This window comes from Peromyscus maniculatus, chromosome 22 (genome assembly GCF_049852395.1).
Source record: "Peromyscus maniculatus bairdii isolate BWxNUB_F1_BW_parent chromosome 22, HU_Pman_BW_mat_3.1, whole genome shotgun sequence".
NCBI lineage: Eukaryota > Metazoa > Chordata > Mammalia > Rodentia > Cricetidae > Peromyscus > Peromyscus maniculatus.
Window position 1 is genome coordinate 40,339,142 of NC_134873.1, and position 13,539 is coordinate 40,352,680.

A 13,539-nucleotide genomic window follows, 5' to 3' on the forward strand; every position below is an offset into this window, starting at 1 on the left:
CTCAGGGGTAAACTGTCAACTGTCCACAGCATTCCTTTCACTGGGTGAACCAGGAAGCAATTTCTGTGCCCATCTGTCAGAGCTCTGAACTGGGAAGAAACAATAGGACGATTGACCTCCACAGGCAGTCCCGAAGAGCTGGCCACTCACTAGGCAATATGACTCCTGGCTCTTTGTTCCAATCAGTGGGACCATTTCACTCCTAATTTCTTGCCCTGATGGTCTTCATCTGCTCGCCTGACCTCACTTGTCTTCCTTGAGAAGCAACGACTTGGGATAATAAAGATCTTCATTTGTACAGCGCTCTCCAGAATCCAAGGTTCAACAACACAAATGCTTTCATTTAATCCTGACAATAACTCTGAAGCATGGAACTGCCAAGGTCATTTCATAGAGAAGGAAGCCCAGCCCAAGGTCAGATTTGTGATGAAGGACAGTGGGAAGTAGGATCCGTGTCCACACTGCCAGTCCAACGCTCTTTCTAGAACATTCTAAGGGTGGAGTCTTTGACTCTGTTTAAGATGAGGGGCCATGCCCACATCCTTAATTTCTTGTAGTATCTCTATGCTTAGAATTTGTTTGATCCCTGGGTGGAAAAGATTCTGACCAGCAAGCAGTGTAAGTCCCAGCCAGATGTGCCCACCCCTTCCCCTTCTGAATCCTTAAAGCAATGGACTCAGGTTCTGCAGCTCTGCGTAAGTGGAGTTCTACAAGTTTTCTCTTTGGTCTGCTAATTTCCTTAGTGTGATTGACAGTCACCCGTCTTCTGCCTTCTGATGGGTTGATAACTTGGGGTAGGTGGGACCTGTGATGCTTGCAGCCAAGTTACAGGTTTATACACACATACACACTCTCCATACTCCACTTGAAAATAGTTGTCCTTAGACTTGTCATCAGAGACATGGAGGGGATCCTCCACAGCTCACTGAGTTTTGAAGAAACCCGCCCCCCCCCCCCCCAGAATGTCCAGAATTCCCTGGGTTGAGGTCCCTGGACTGTCACAGTGCAGTGACAATGAGTGTGATGACACAAATCTCCAGTACTCGGCACAGCATGGGTAATAGTAAGATCCAGACCCCATGGACCACCAGACTTCAGGGTTCTGACTGGCCATTCTTTTCACCTCCCTCACAGCCTGTCCCACCAGTACTGCTACTTTCATGGCAGTTCCTCTTTACCTCCCCCCTCTTCCATCTCAAGCTCCGATCTGGATATGATTGATCCCTGTTCACGTTGACCAGCACTGTGAATCACACCATCACACCACGTCCTTCCCACCCACAGCTTGGTAACAATTGTATTCCTCCATCCAGGCTCTACTGATGTCACTCTGAGGAAGTCCCAATTCAAAGTGACAGCGTTCTTCTCCATGCTGCATAGGGCTACAGGGAAAAATGAGACCCAGCTTGGTCTCTGACCCCGAGGTTCTCAAATCAGGTACATCATGATGCTGAGGGGTGCTGGACTAGACTGAACTCAGCGGCTTGCCTCTAACCACACTGTAATTATTACCTTGCCTGGAGCTATCCATCAAGAACAGATCTCCTTGCTCAGCAATGAGGGGGTAGGGGCATTCTAGGAGCATTTGGGGAGACCACCTAAGGGAACCGCTTGGTTTGCCTAGGTAGGATGTGAGTGGGGAGAGAGAGATGGGGCTGATGTTCTGAGCCACTTGTGGGGTCAGCCTGAAGCTGAAACCTGGATACTGTACTTAGAGGGAAGAATGGAGATTTAGATCCAAACCTGAGACCTTTGAACAAAGCATTTGGGAAACTCATTTCTTTTATTGCTTATTGATTCTTAAGAGAATCTGATACGTGGTCCCATCTTCTCCTAAGATGCATGGGCTACTTGGGCAGAGAGGTGGGAGGATGGGGAGGTAACAGGCAAGTGACTTGAGTCTGTGCAGCCTCTCAGGCTCTAGTCTGGAACTAATGACTCCTCAGTAAGTGTGCTGCCACAGGGGTAGCCCTCCACTTCTGCCTTCTGTGAGCCCTGGCTACCCTTTGCTCTCGTATTTGGGTTTCCACACTTCAACGTACATCAAAGCCATACTTCTTAAACGCCTACAACTTCTAATCCAGTCAACCGTTTGCATTCCTAAGTATGCAAATTCTGACCGTGCAGGCCTTGCACCCTGAGAACTTTTACTGCGTAGATTTTGCTCTGAGGGATGGCCCCCGGGGTACGTCATGTTTCCTCACAGCCTTCCCCGTGGACTTGAAGCGGGCTGATGGACTGATCCCCAAGGAGAAAGGAAAGTCTGAGGGTGGTAGAGTTGCTTTCCTTTTCAGAGGAACCATGGTCTGAGAGCCAGGCTGGAGAAGAGTCAAAGTGAGAGATCAGGCTCCCATGCCACGGAGTCCAAATGTTTCCATTTCTCAGAAGCTGACTTGGCACACTCCACCCGGCCAGATGGTCCCCCAGGGTGGTCCATCTGGGTCTGCTTATGAAAATGAATGAACTGTGTCTGTAAAATGCTGGCATCTCTCTAGAGAGGGCATCTTCCCACAATTACTGTAATAATAAATGCACTCTGTTCATATGCTGTGCTCGGCATCCTCTTGGCACCCACGGGCCTTAGCTCATGGTGGCTCTGCACCAAATTGGACCAGCAGGTCAGTTGAAAGCAAGGTTACAAGGTGGCCATATGTCAATAATACAGTTTATATTTTAAAAGTGGAGGCCCTGAGATAATAGTTTACAAAGTCAGCTTGGCCATCTCAGTTACCCGATGAGTCACAGAACTGTGACAGGACAGTGGCACTTTATAGGGGAGTCACGGCACCAAAGGCTTACATGGCACATGTCATAGCTTCTGAAGCACTCTGACACATAGGAAATTCCATCTTTGCAACAGTTCTGTGAAACCGTGAATATCAATCCGGTGAGAGCATGGGTTCTTTTCCTGACCTTGTAGAGGAAGGAGGTAGAACTGGAGATCCCTCCTTCTACTGTTTATAATGTCCTCTGTCAGCACAGACCCTTAACTCAACACTTTCATGTGAGCAGCATTTCCCGAGGATTCCCCGTGACAGGGACAAGAATTCCACCAGGACTCCTCTGTGGCCTTGAATACAGGCCTTCCTGAACCCCACTCTGGGCTCCATGGCCGTTTCTTCGTAGGCTCTGGCAGGTGGTTTATCTTCTGTCAGCCTCAGTTATTCACATGTATAATGGAATAGTAAGAGACCCTTCTTCAGCAGTCCCGCAGAAGAGCCAATGAGCCTGTGTCTCAAATTCTTGGTGCCTGACAAAGAGAGGTTTTACAGCCACTGTTGAAATGGGCCATGGGGCTGCCATCTCCACAGCATGGGTGGACAGCAGAGTCAGCCCATCTTCTCGGGGCCTTGCTGGGCTCTAATTACCAAGACACAGTGGTATTCTGGGCCTGCCACGCGGCTTTCCTGTTTGTTCTTGACCCTGGTCTGGCTTGAGTTCTTGACAATGGGCTTCAGCCTGGGTTCTGGCCTCTGTCTGCTTGTGGCCTCATCCGGGGAATGTCATTTCAAACTTCTTGTGTGGGATTGATGTCTTCCAGGTTGAGATTTATGGGGCCACATGGGCTTAAGAGTCCATTATGAATCACAGTGGGGACATCAGAGTGTATTATACTAAGGCAATTGACACAGCATCTTTCAGGGCAGGGGGCAGTGACTGAGGGGAGGAGTTTGTTTAGACACCAATCAACTTCACATCCAGGAAGCAGAACTACTCTGCACCTAGGCTGTTTCAAACTCTCTGTACAAAAAAAAAAAAAAAAAAAAAAAAAAAAAAAAAAAAAAAAAAAAAAAAAAAAAAAAAAAAAAAGGCAGCCTGTCTTTGGCTAGTGACCTCTTTCATTATGATTTCAGCTCCTGGGAAGCATCTTGCATGTGGAAGACAGGTAACAGTTGACCAAGAGGTGGCATATCATCATGGAGATGTCTAAGACACCGGTTTCCAGACTCAGCATAGAAGATGTACTACACTAAGAGAATTCTGTGCAGTGTTCACATTGTGTTGCGGGCCGCAGGAATATATCATAAGAACTCAGCTGGTTATGACAAAGTCACTACCTGGAGGAATCAGGGAATTCCTCCAGAGGAAGCCAAATCCCAAGGAGTTTTTGGTGTTACTTGGCTTGTTATATATCAGCTGTATTCTGTTATGAAAATCATGTGTGCCTTCATAGCTTTCCCAATTGACTTTTCCCTAAGAAGGACTAACAGTGTAGACTGAGCACTCTCTGGACATACACATTCCAGGTAATTTGGAGAACAGCCTCAGGGAAAGGCTTTCTCTGGAATCAGATATCTCCCTTGGCCACTTTCAAGGACTACAGGAAACACCACCCAGGTGGGTGCCCATTGTTAGTCCCAGATGGACTAACAATGATAACAACCCACAGGCGAGTCTCCTGACTTAAGGTAAATTCCACAAGGGGACACCGCCTAGGTCAGGTAGACATTAAGTAATAGCTTTACACAATTTAGCTCAGACCCCTCCTTTCTTACAGCCTTACTAACTTTATAGACCTCTAACTACTTACCTAACCACTTCTAGGAATTTTTAGATAACCTTCTGTGCTAACAGCTATGCTCAGCCAGGACTCCCAGTTCAAGTCTCCCTGTAATTATCATTATTGGTAGCATCCGGCCAGGTCCATCACTGGATGGAGGAAAGTACCTTATCAGAGATACCTCTGTACTCTCTAAGAACATACTTAAGCATCCAGGTTACCTGTTTGAGAAGGCCTGGCGGATGTGTCAATTAAGCCTATTCTTTGCCTCCATTTGACCCTGGAGGCCTGGCTTTGCACTGCTAAGGAACTACTGCTTGTAAATGTATATATACCAGAACTCCCAGGGCAGGAGAGGACAGAGAAGAGAGAAGAGAATGGAAGAACAAGATGGGTAAGAACTTGAGAGGAACGAACTGAGATGGGGAAGAACTAGATTGAAGAGCTAAAAGAGAGGACTAGAGGAACGAGATGGAAGATGAGGAAGAGCCAGATGGGGAAAAACAAGATGAGGAAGAGCCAGATGAGAGAGAAGGAGACGGGAGAGGAGCTGATAGGGGAAAGAACTAGATAGATGAGAACCTAGAAGGGACAGAACTAGATGAAGGAATTAAGATAGAACTTAGAGGGGATAGTAGATAAATATAGAAAAATCAGGCAAGAAAGGAGCTAGACATGAGAACAGAACTAAAGCTGTGTATAAAGGATGTTATGCCAGAGGAATTAAAGCGAATGGACCAACGAACTCTGCGTGCGTAGACTGATTTACCGACCCTAAAGAATAGATCCTCAGCTGGTTGATAGAGCCTTCCGCGGACCCTGGGAGGGGACTATCGAGGGGCTGGACCCCCATAGTCCTCGATAACATTGTGACTTATAGGAAGGCTCCAAGCTGCCTAAGGAGAACCAGCATCAGCAGGGTCCCCGTCACTATGGCTACAAAGAAGCATGGGGCCTGCCTGTCTGGGAGGTTTGATGAGGTGAGCTAGGAGCATTGCCTGCTCAGAGTGGAGGGAGCTGTCTAGAGTCCTGGAGAGCAATTCATAATCTTCAAGAGGATTTCTAGCTGGCGTGGCTGATGAGCTGTTGATCTCCAGGCAAAGGCTTGGGCAAACTGGCTTGGTCTTTTCATGTCTTGCTTATTCCTATCTGAAAACTGGGCATAAGCAATCCTTATTCTGAAAATCCTGCAGTGTTGTTGAGATCAGACCTATCTTGCTATATAACACCAGGGAATTCCATGTGAGGTCTACAAGACCTGGGTGAAGTTGATGAAATAGAAGTCATAAAGGAAAACTCCCCATGAACACGAAAAGAACTGTGCAGATATGTGTGGCTACACTGTTTAATGCCGCATGTCAGATGAAAACGGCCTCAGGGCGGCAGGCAGTTGTAGCTAGAGAGAGACTAGTGATCCTTTGGTGTTTCAATGGACCATTGGTTCTGGATAGGAGATGGGCAGACGCGGAGACCCTGGGAAATAGATCCTCCCATGGAATTTAATGTCTGAGTCAGCTGGCCCTTCAGAGGGGGCTGCTTGTGGCTCTGGTCTTGATGGCCTTTGCTTACCGGTCAGAAACTCTTTCAGTTTCGTCCTGGTACTGTGTTTCTAGACATCACCCCTGGCCCTACTCCAGAATAAAGTCAGCAACAGGGGAGTACCAAGAATCCAGAGGGGCTGCTGATATGCGACTTGCTAAGTGCCAGCCCCTGTGCAGGTCACTTTGGACACTCTGTCCTCCTGTCTCTGAGTAAATGTTATTGTTTTCCAGATAGACACATCCTGAGAGGCTTCTTCACACTTGGTCGGAGTGAACTTACCATGCTGGCATCTCCTTGGTAAGCATTGGCTCTGGAGCTGGTTCTGGTGCTTCCTGAAGATGGGATTTTTGTGGCAGGAAGTACAGGAAGGATTCTGTCTCTCGGAGATTCATATCACTCCAGGGAAAATGGAAGCTTCTGAAAAGTCCTGCCCTGGGGATATTTGGCCAAAAACCAAAAACCAAAACCAAAACCAAACCAAGCAAAACACCCCAGTAGTTCCTATGCATATTTGAATATGATGGCTTTTCACCCCAACTGATTTGGGAAATACTGAGTTACATCATACTTATTTTTTCCCTGGAGTCCTGGAGAGCAATTCATAATCCTCAAGAGTATTTCTAGCTGGCATGGCTGATGAGGTGTTGATCTCCAGGCAAAGGCTTGGGCAACTGGCTTTGTCTTTCCATGTCTTGCTTATTATTACTTGAGAACTGGGCATAAGTAATCCTTATTCTGACAATCCTGCAGTTTTGTTGAGATCAGACCTATCTTGCTATATAACACCAGGGAATTCCATGTGAGGTCTACAAGACCTGGGTGAAGTTGATGAAATAGAAGTCATAAAGGAAAACTCCCCATGAACACAAAAGGACTGTGCAGATGTGTGTGGCTATGCTGTTTAATGCCACATGTCAGATAGAATTATTAAAGACAGATAAAAACCCTGTTTTTTCATTGGGGCTCTTATATTCTTTTGTGGGAGCTAAGAGATGTGACACCCAAGCAGAGCTGCATGGAAACTTAGAGGAGACACTCGCTCTCTCTGTCTCTCTCTCTGTCAGTGAATGAGTCAACCGGGATCACCTTGTAATGGCAGGGACAGTGCCAGGGCCTCTAGCCACAGCACCTGCACTGGCTGTAGGTATTCCTGCCTCTCCAGGGTCACCTGTGCAGCTGGCCTTCTTGGCTTCTACCACGAACAGAGCCACAGGCAGCCAAATCCTAGTCTGGCCACAATCTAAGCCTGAGGTGGCCCCGCCTGAGGGGCTAACAAAAACAATCAGATTCTCAACAGGAGAAATCCGACCACATACATGGAGAGACTTGATTTACGGCAACAATTACAGCTGGGACGTCACGAGCTGAACTCAGGCTGGGGAAGTTCAGGGGGCAGATGTCATTTGGTTAGCTCAGTGGGGTTTGGCTTGGGACAGAGAGGCAGCTACTTAGATAGAGGATCCTAGTGGGTCAAAGGGCCAAAGAAGAGAGCATCATTTCATTGGGAGAAGGGCAAAAAGAAGAGCAGAATGTGGGCTGGAAGATGCAAGATTTTCTGCTGTGTCTTGGTATTCTAGACCAGTTAGATTTAGGCCAGAGGGAGTCCACTGCTCTGGCAGCATCCCGGCCTCCTCTGTCTGGCTCTCCTGAATGCATGAAGTGTGGTGTTACAGACAAGCCACATCTTGGTTCTGGTTCTAGGTGTGCCCCTTCCTGTGGGTTCTGCATCCTCACTCTCACTGCTCAACTGGAGAAGTAATGGCTGAGGGAAGATCAAGTGAGACACCAGGGTTGAAAGCCTTATTGTAAGTGGAACAGTTCATTACTGGTACGAGCCATAAAAATATAGCAAAGAGGGAAGCCATAAAAATACAGCAAAGAGATGTACTTAAGAGCTGGAAGAGGGGTCAGCTGTGCTTGGGGACACTAAAGGAGTCAGTGTCCAGCTGATGAGGACCATGTGGCCATGAAGAACATGTGCTGTGTGGCTTCCGCTCCAGGCTCCCTCCAGTCTGGCTCTCTTACATCACACCTACAATTCCACTTGCCCGTGGTCATGCTGAATACCGCCAAAGCAACGCATAGAGGACAGAAACTCACAGTCCACGAGACTTTTAAAGACTCAGCATCCAATTTCCTCACTCTGTAGATGGGAAAACTAACGTCCAAAGGGATGATGGGATGGGATGTTGACTAATGGAGAGCCAGTAAATCAGATCCATCTACATAAAGTGATGAGCCCGGAACACCTCGGTTGTGATGGGAGAGGGAGGAGAAGCTGCTGGGTTGAGGCTCCGGGGATAGTGAGGAAGAGGAGGGTGTGTGAGAAGTGTCAACAGTCCAGTAGCACTGAAAGAAAGGAAGGAAGGAAGGAAGGAAGGAAGGAAGGAAGGAAGGAAGGAAGGAAGGAAGGAAGGAAGGAAGGAAGGAAGGAAGGAAGGAAGTCTGGGAAGGGGGCAAAGAACAGCAGGGACCAGGGCATGAAGGCATTGGTAGGGACCACTTATTTACCATCACAGTCGGCTCAGGGTTATCCCTGGCTGCATCACCTCTGAGGTAATCTACACTGTGCACCTTACCTCTGACATCATCAGTACCAAAGACAAGTGAGAGTTTATCTGACCATGTCTCATTTTGCTGACAAGACAGCTGAGGCCCAGAGACAAAAAGAGAGGTTAGCAATGGACTTGGGCCTAGGTCAATGTTGTCAGGGCTTTACCTCACTTCCCCCGACCCTCCATCCCCAACTCTTTCACCAAGTCTTACAGGTGCTCAGAGGAACTGCAGGGCCATTCCAGGAGAATGTTGGTGTCTCTCTCATCCATCAACCATTGACATCTTGTGTGTGTGTGTGTGTGTGTGTGTGTGTGTGTGTGTGTGTGTGTGTGTGTGTGTGTATTTACATTGCAATGACTCCAATTTTCAAGGAAGAGAGAAAATAAAAGGATTACATAGAAAACCCCTCTCTGGAATTGTTCAGCCCAAAGGACACAGAGCTTTGACAGTTTTGCTAAGCCCGAGTCTGGTGCCATGCATGTACAGCAAGTCTCCCATGTCTTGAGAGCAAAGAGCAGGGCATTTACAAGGTGGTGGCAGAGATCCAGCCTGCTCCTATTCGCCTGTCTACTGGGAGAGGTGTTTTGTCTATTACATACTTGTGTTGAGCTGTAAATGACCTGGAGGCGGTGTGTTGAGGTTTCAATATTTTCTAGTGGAGAAGGTCATGGTAGAGTGAGGGTGTAAAGGAAAACCTGTGTATTGCCGGCTTCCTATTAGGAAAAGCCAGATGAAATTGTCGCCACTGGACCATTTTGGTCCCATAAAAGAGCAATTTCATGTGAGTCAACCTAGTGCGTTCCCACTCTGCACTGAATTCTTCCAAGGCACTCCAAAGGGAAACCCTGGTACTTCTTTTTGCCTGCTTCAGATATTGAAACCCAAACGGACGAAGGCTGATGTTTCCAATAAAGGAAAGCCATTTTGACTCCTTGCATAGAGGAGAACCTCAACCCTGACACTGGGCCATTTCTTTTCCTACCCTTGTATGCATGTATGACTGTCACAGTGGTCTCCTATGCCGGCCACTAGGGCTTTTTCAATTTGATTGTATCGAGAGCCATGAAGCTTGGAGTCAGGTCCTAGGGAAGGCAGATGGTCCAGAGAGGCCTGCACTAGTGTGCCCCCCACCCCCATTCTGGGTCCTAAAGAGCCTGTCCCATTAGCCCTTCTGTATTCCATGCCCCTTTCTGGCTAGGGTCACAGGATGGCTCTTCTGTAGGCTGGCCAACAATGGCCTGTGATTTTTGTGGCTTAAGTCCTGGTTTGGGCCGATCTGGGTTTTTTTTCTTTAGTATTTGAAACCAAGACAGGGCTGGCCCAGTGTGAGAGCAGAACTGAAAGGTTGGGTAGATTTGGGGGCTCTTCTGGGCCAGAATCCAGCTGAGTCTAGAAGTTCATCTGTGAGTGGGGCAGGGGAACACAGCAGTAACCAATCAGAAGCTGGGACAAAGTGCAAGGGAGACGGCTTTTGTTCTCCAGCCTTGCTCCTCTGTGTCTCTGCCTTGGAGACAGAAGCTAAATATGACTGATTTCATTATACCTCACCCATCGGTCATCCCTGCTCTTTCCCCGAGGAGTGTGACCCCAAAATGACTTTGTCTGAAGTTTTCTGGTTCCCATTTCAGCCTATGAAAACCTCATGATATACTCACTTTTATTCACGATGACGGGAGGAGATGCTTAGCACCCGCCCTACCAATGGACTGGTTTCTTAGGCCTCTCTGGTCAGCTTGTGGGTGTTGTGCCATTTCTCAGAGGACTAGAACTCAACCTCTTCCATGTATGGAGCCGCCAGAGAGAGCAATCTTCCTGATCCCAGGAAACCCCTGAGAGTAAGGGCAACCTGGTCCCCGACTGTTTAGAAGGAGAAACCAAGTCATACAGCGCTGGCCCAGAGATGGCCCCTGGATTCCAGTACCAATGCTATTCCTATCGAAGCTCTTGGGATCTCCAGGGGGCTTTTTCCCCAAGTAACTGCCGAGTTCATCCTGGTTCAGGCTCCCCACAATGCCCCTCCCACCCCAAAACACAGGCCCACGACTTATCCTTGATAAGTTTCTGCGATGCACGGCCTTACGCCACTATCCCATCGCTCAGCAGAGGCGTGCTGCCCAATGGTCCCTGGCAGCAATTGAGTGGCTGCACGGGAAGGGAGGGCCTCCTAGTGCCAGGAGGCGCTTCTGCTGATTCAATCTCAGCTAATTAAGAGTCACTGAACTGTTAGACGCAGGGCCATTTGGATCAGCCATTAAAACCCACGACTCTGAGCCTCCCAAAGTCTTTTCCTGGTTGCTCCACTCCGTCTGTTCCCTTATGTGAGCCTGACATTGCCTAACTCCAAAGTCTGGGGTGTCCTGAGAAAGATCACCAAAGCCAGACCTGGGCAGGTGTCCAAGATTCTCTGGCTTCCATACCAGGCCCTTCGGGGTCTTAAGGCCAATGGTGGCCTGGAACCAACTGTGTTCATCTCTTCCCAATTCCATGCTCAATGACCTCATGGTGCCATCTCCTAATTGGTCACCATGGGAGCATTTATACAATGGAAATTGGCAAATGGTGAAATCAAGGATTCCACCCTCTTGCCATCCTGAAGGGGCCACTTGTTAAACATTTGCCAGCCCACCACTGCCAAGGCCTCTGCAGGAGCCACAGAAGCCTCCACGAGGCCTGCTGGTGGAGGCTGAAAGGCGGGGACCACAGTCCTCCTCCCTCTCCCCCCCACCCTGTGGCAACCTGGGCAGCCCTGCGTTTATCCCACAGAACTACAGCGGTTTATTGAGCACGGAACACAGGCAGGTCTCATGCCGAGGCTTTAAGTATTAAATCCTTTCAGGTCCCTATAGCCACAAGAACAGAGAGTACCACTGACTGCCTCTTCACAGAGAAGGGAACTCATAGAGGTCATATCCCTCGTCCCGCATCCCACAGTTGGTGAGGGTGGTATCGGGATTTGAATTCAAGTAGTGTGACTCGTAACCCACACTCCTGATCTCTACACGGCCCCGCTTCCTGAGAATAGATTGACTTCATAAAATGAAAGAGAAAATTCCCACATCTCTGGAGTAGGCTTAGTAAACTTGCTTCCAGGCAAGCATGTGGACCTGAGTTTGGATCCTTGGCACTCACGTCAAAACCAGCTGTGGTGGCACGAATCTGTGATTGTCAGCAGGGACAGCAGGCCTAGCTGAACTGCTGCTGAGCTCTGGGTTCAGTGAAAAGCTCTGTCACAGAGGGTAAAGGCAGAGAGCAATTGAGGAAGACAAGTAATGTTGACCTCTAGTCTACACACACACACACACACACACACACACACACACACACACACACACACACATTTCCCCGACAGAGACTTCAGAAATGTAACACTGTCACTAAAGAGAGGGACCAGAGGGTCCCTGCCTTCTTGTTGACCCAGGCTCTGACACGTGGATAACCTGCCCACTTGGAGGTAACTCCGTTGCTAAGTGCCAAGTACCTTCTAGATCTTACAGACTTACCCCTCTCTTGCTTGATTCAGGGCTAGGAGACCAAGAAGACCCACTGGGGTGATGAAATCACTCAATCACATTGAAAATGACGTTTAGACGAATAAAGAAAATCAAGAGTGCCATCTGGGCCCTGAGCACAGCATGGGCCCTGCACAGCTGCTGACTCCTGTTTATTCTGGGCTGTCTTGGACAGAGAAGGACCTGAGTTTAGCTGAGGTCAATAAATGCTCCAGGTGCCTGGGTGTGAACTAAAACCTAACAGCAGAGGGGTCTTCCCCACTTATTCCAGGACTGTCTACATCTGAATTTCCCCCAAAGGCTCCCCGTCCCACTTGCTGGAATCCTGGTCCCACCAAACTTCTCAGTGTGAAGACCTTGAGCCTGCCTGTGGTGTTCACCTCTGCCTTCCCACATGAGCTACAAGCTTCTGAATACCAGTTGTTTGAATCTCTGAAACCAGGTCATCTAATTGCCATATGGGTTGCGGTAAGGGGACGGGCCGACACATTGCGTGTGCTGAGCATGAGGTCAGGTGGCTGGCTGACCAGGACTCCGTACTCGTCAGCAATGATTAATGGTGACCATGCGATGCTAGTTAGCTTTGAGCCTTTGCGCTCTCCTTCCCACTGCTTTCACTGTCCCTTGCTTCGGGAATGTCCTCTGCAGCTTTCTGCCCTCATTGTAGCCCCCCCAGCAAGGCCAATTATCTTTCTCCTTTCTGTATGCCTGCAACAGAGCGTCTTTGATCAAGATCACCATCCATGAGTAAGAAGATATCAGCGTCTGGTGAGGATCTTGCCGCTGTGTCCTCGCGTGGCAGAAGACAGAGAGGCAAGTCTCTTTCCTAAGGGTACCGAGTCCCTTTCATTAGGATGAAGTGTTCATGGCCTTGTGATTCTGACAAGCATCACCCCCCACCCACCCCAACCCCAATACTACCCCCCTGGCAACACCTGAATACATCCAAACCACAGCACTCAGCTTCCATCATTCTTCCAGGGAGAACGTGGCTCTTTCTTCATTCACGGGGCCACACCAGCACCCTGCTTCTTGCCTTTAGGAGACCAGTTGTGTCCTATCTGCAACCTCAGCAGCCTTGGCACAGCAGATGCCTTGGCTGGTGAGGGTCACAGATGACCAGAGTCAGCCCCTAGTTTGTCTTTTTGAGCACACGCGAGCGCAGTGACAAACCACAGTGCCACATAACTCTCTGAAGCGTGGCCTCTCCTTGCCTATCCTTCCGTGGGAGTATTCACGATCCATCATTCCAAGTACCAGGGCTGGGATGCAACATGGCATACTCTCCTATGTCAGGTTCCTCCTTGTGCAATCTGAAGGCGATTTAGCAGGGGGCAGGAAGTCTTATGTGAGCTGTGGACTTCTCGGAGGATGGGAGGACAGAGAGTTCTCTTGCCAGTGATGGTCAAGCCTGGTTTTCAGAAAAAATTC

At 48.8% G+C, this 13,539-nt stretch overlaps 1 protein-coding gene and 1 long non-coding RNA gene across 2 annotated transcripts in view; one reads left to right on the forward strand and one right to left on the reverse strand.

Annotated features, from left to right (window-relative positions):
- Positions 1–13,539, reverse strand: part of Alk (ALK receptor tyrosine kinase) — a 716,172-nt gene that overhangs the window by 144,547 nt on the left and 558,086 nt on the right. The gene's annotated exons all lie outside the window — the stretch shown is intronic.
- LOC121824969 (uncharacterized) overlaps positions 1–13,539 on the forward strand; it is a 41,702-nt gene that overhangs the window by 5,481 nt on the left and 22,682 nt on the right. Inside the window, exons 4-6 of the long non-coding RNA XR_013047062.1 lie at positions 1,314–1,437; positions 3,855–6,340; positions 12,826–12,921. This is a non-coding gene — a long non-coding RNA (uncharacterized LOC121824969). The remainder of the gene's footprint in view (positions 1–1,313; positions 1,438–3,854; positions 6,341–12,825; positions 12,922–13,539) is intronic.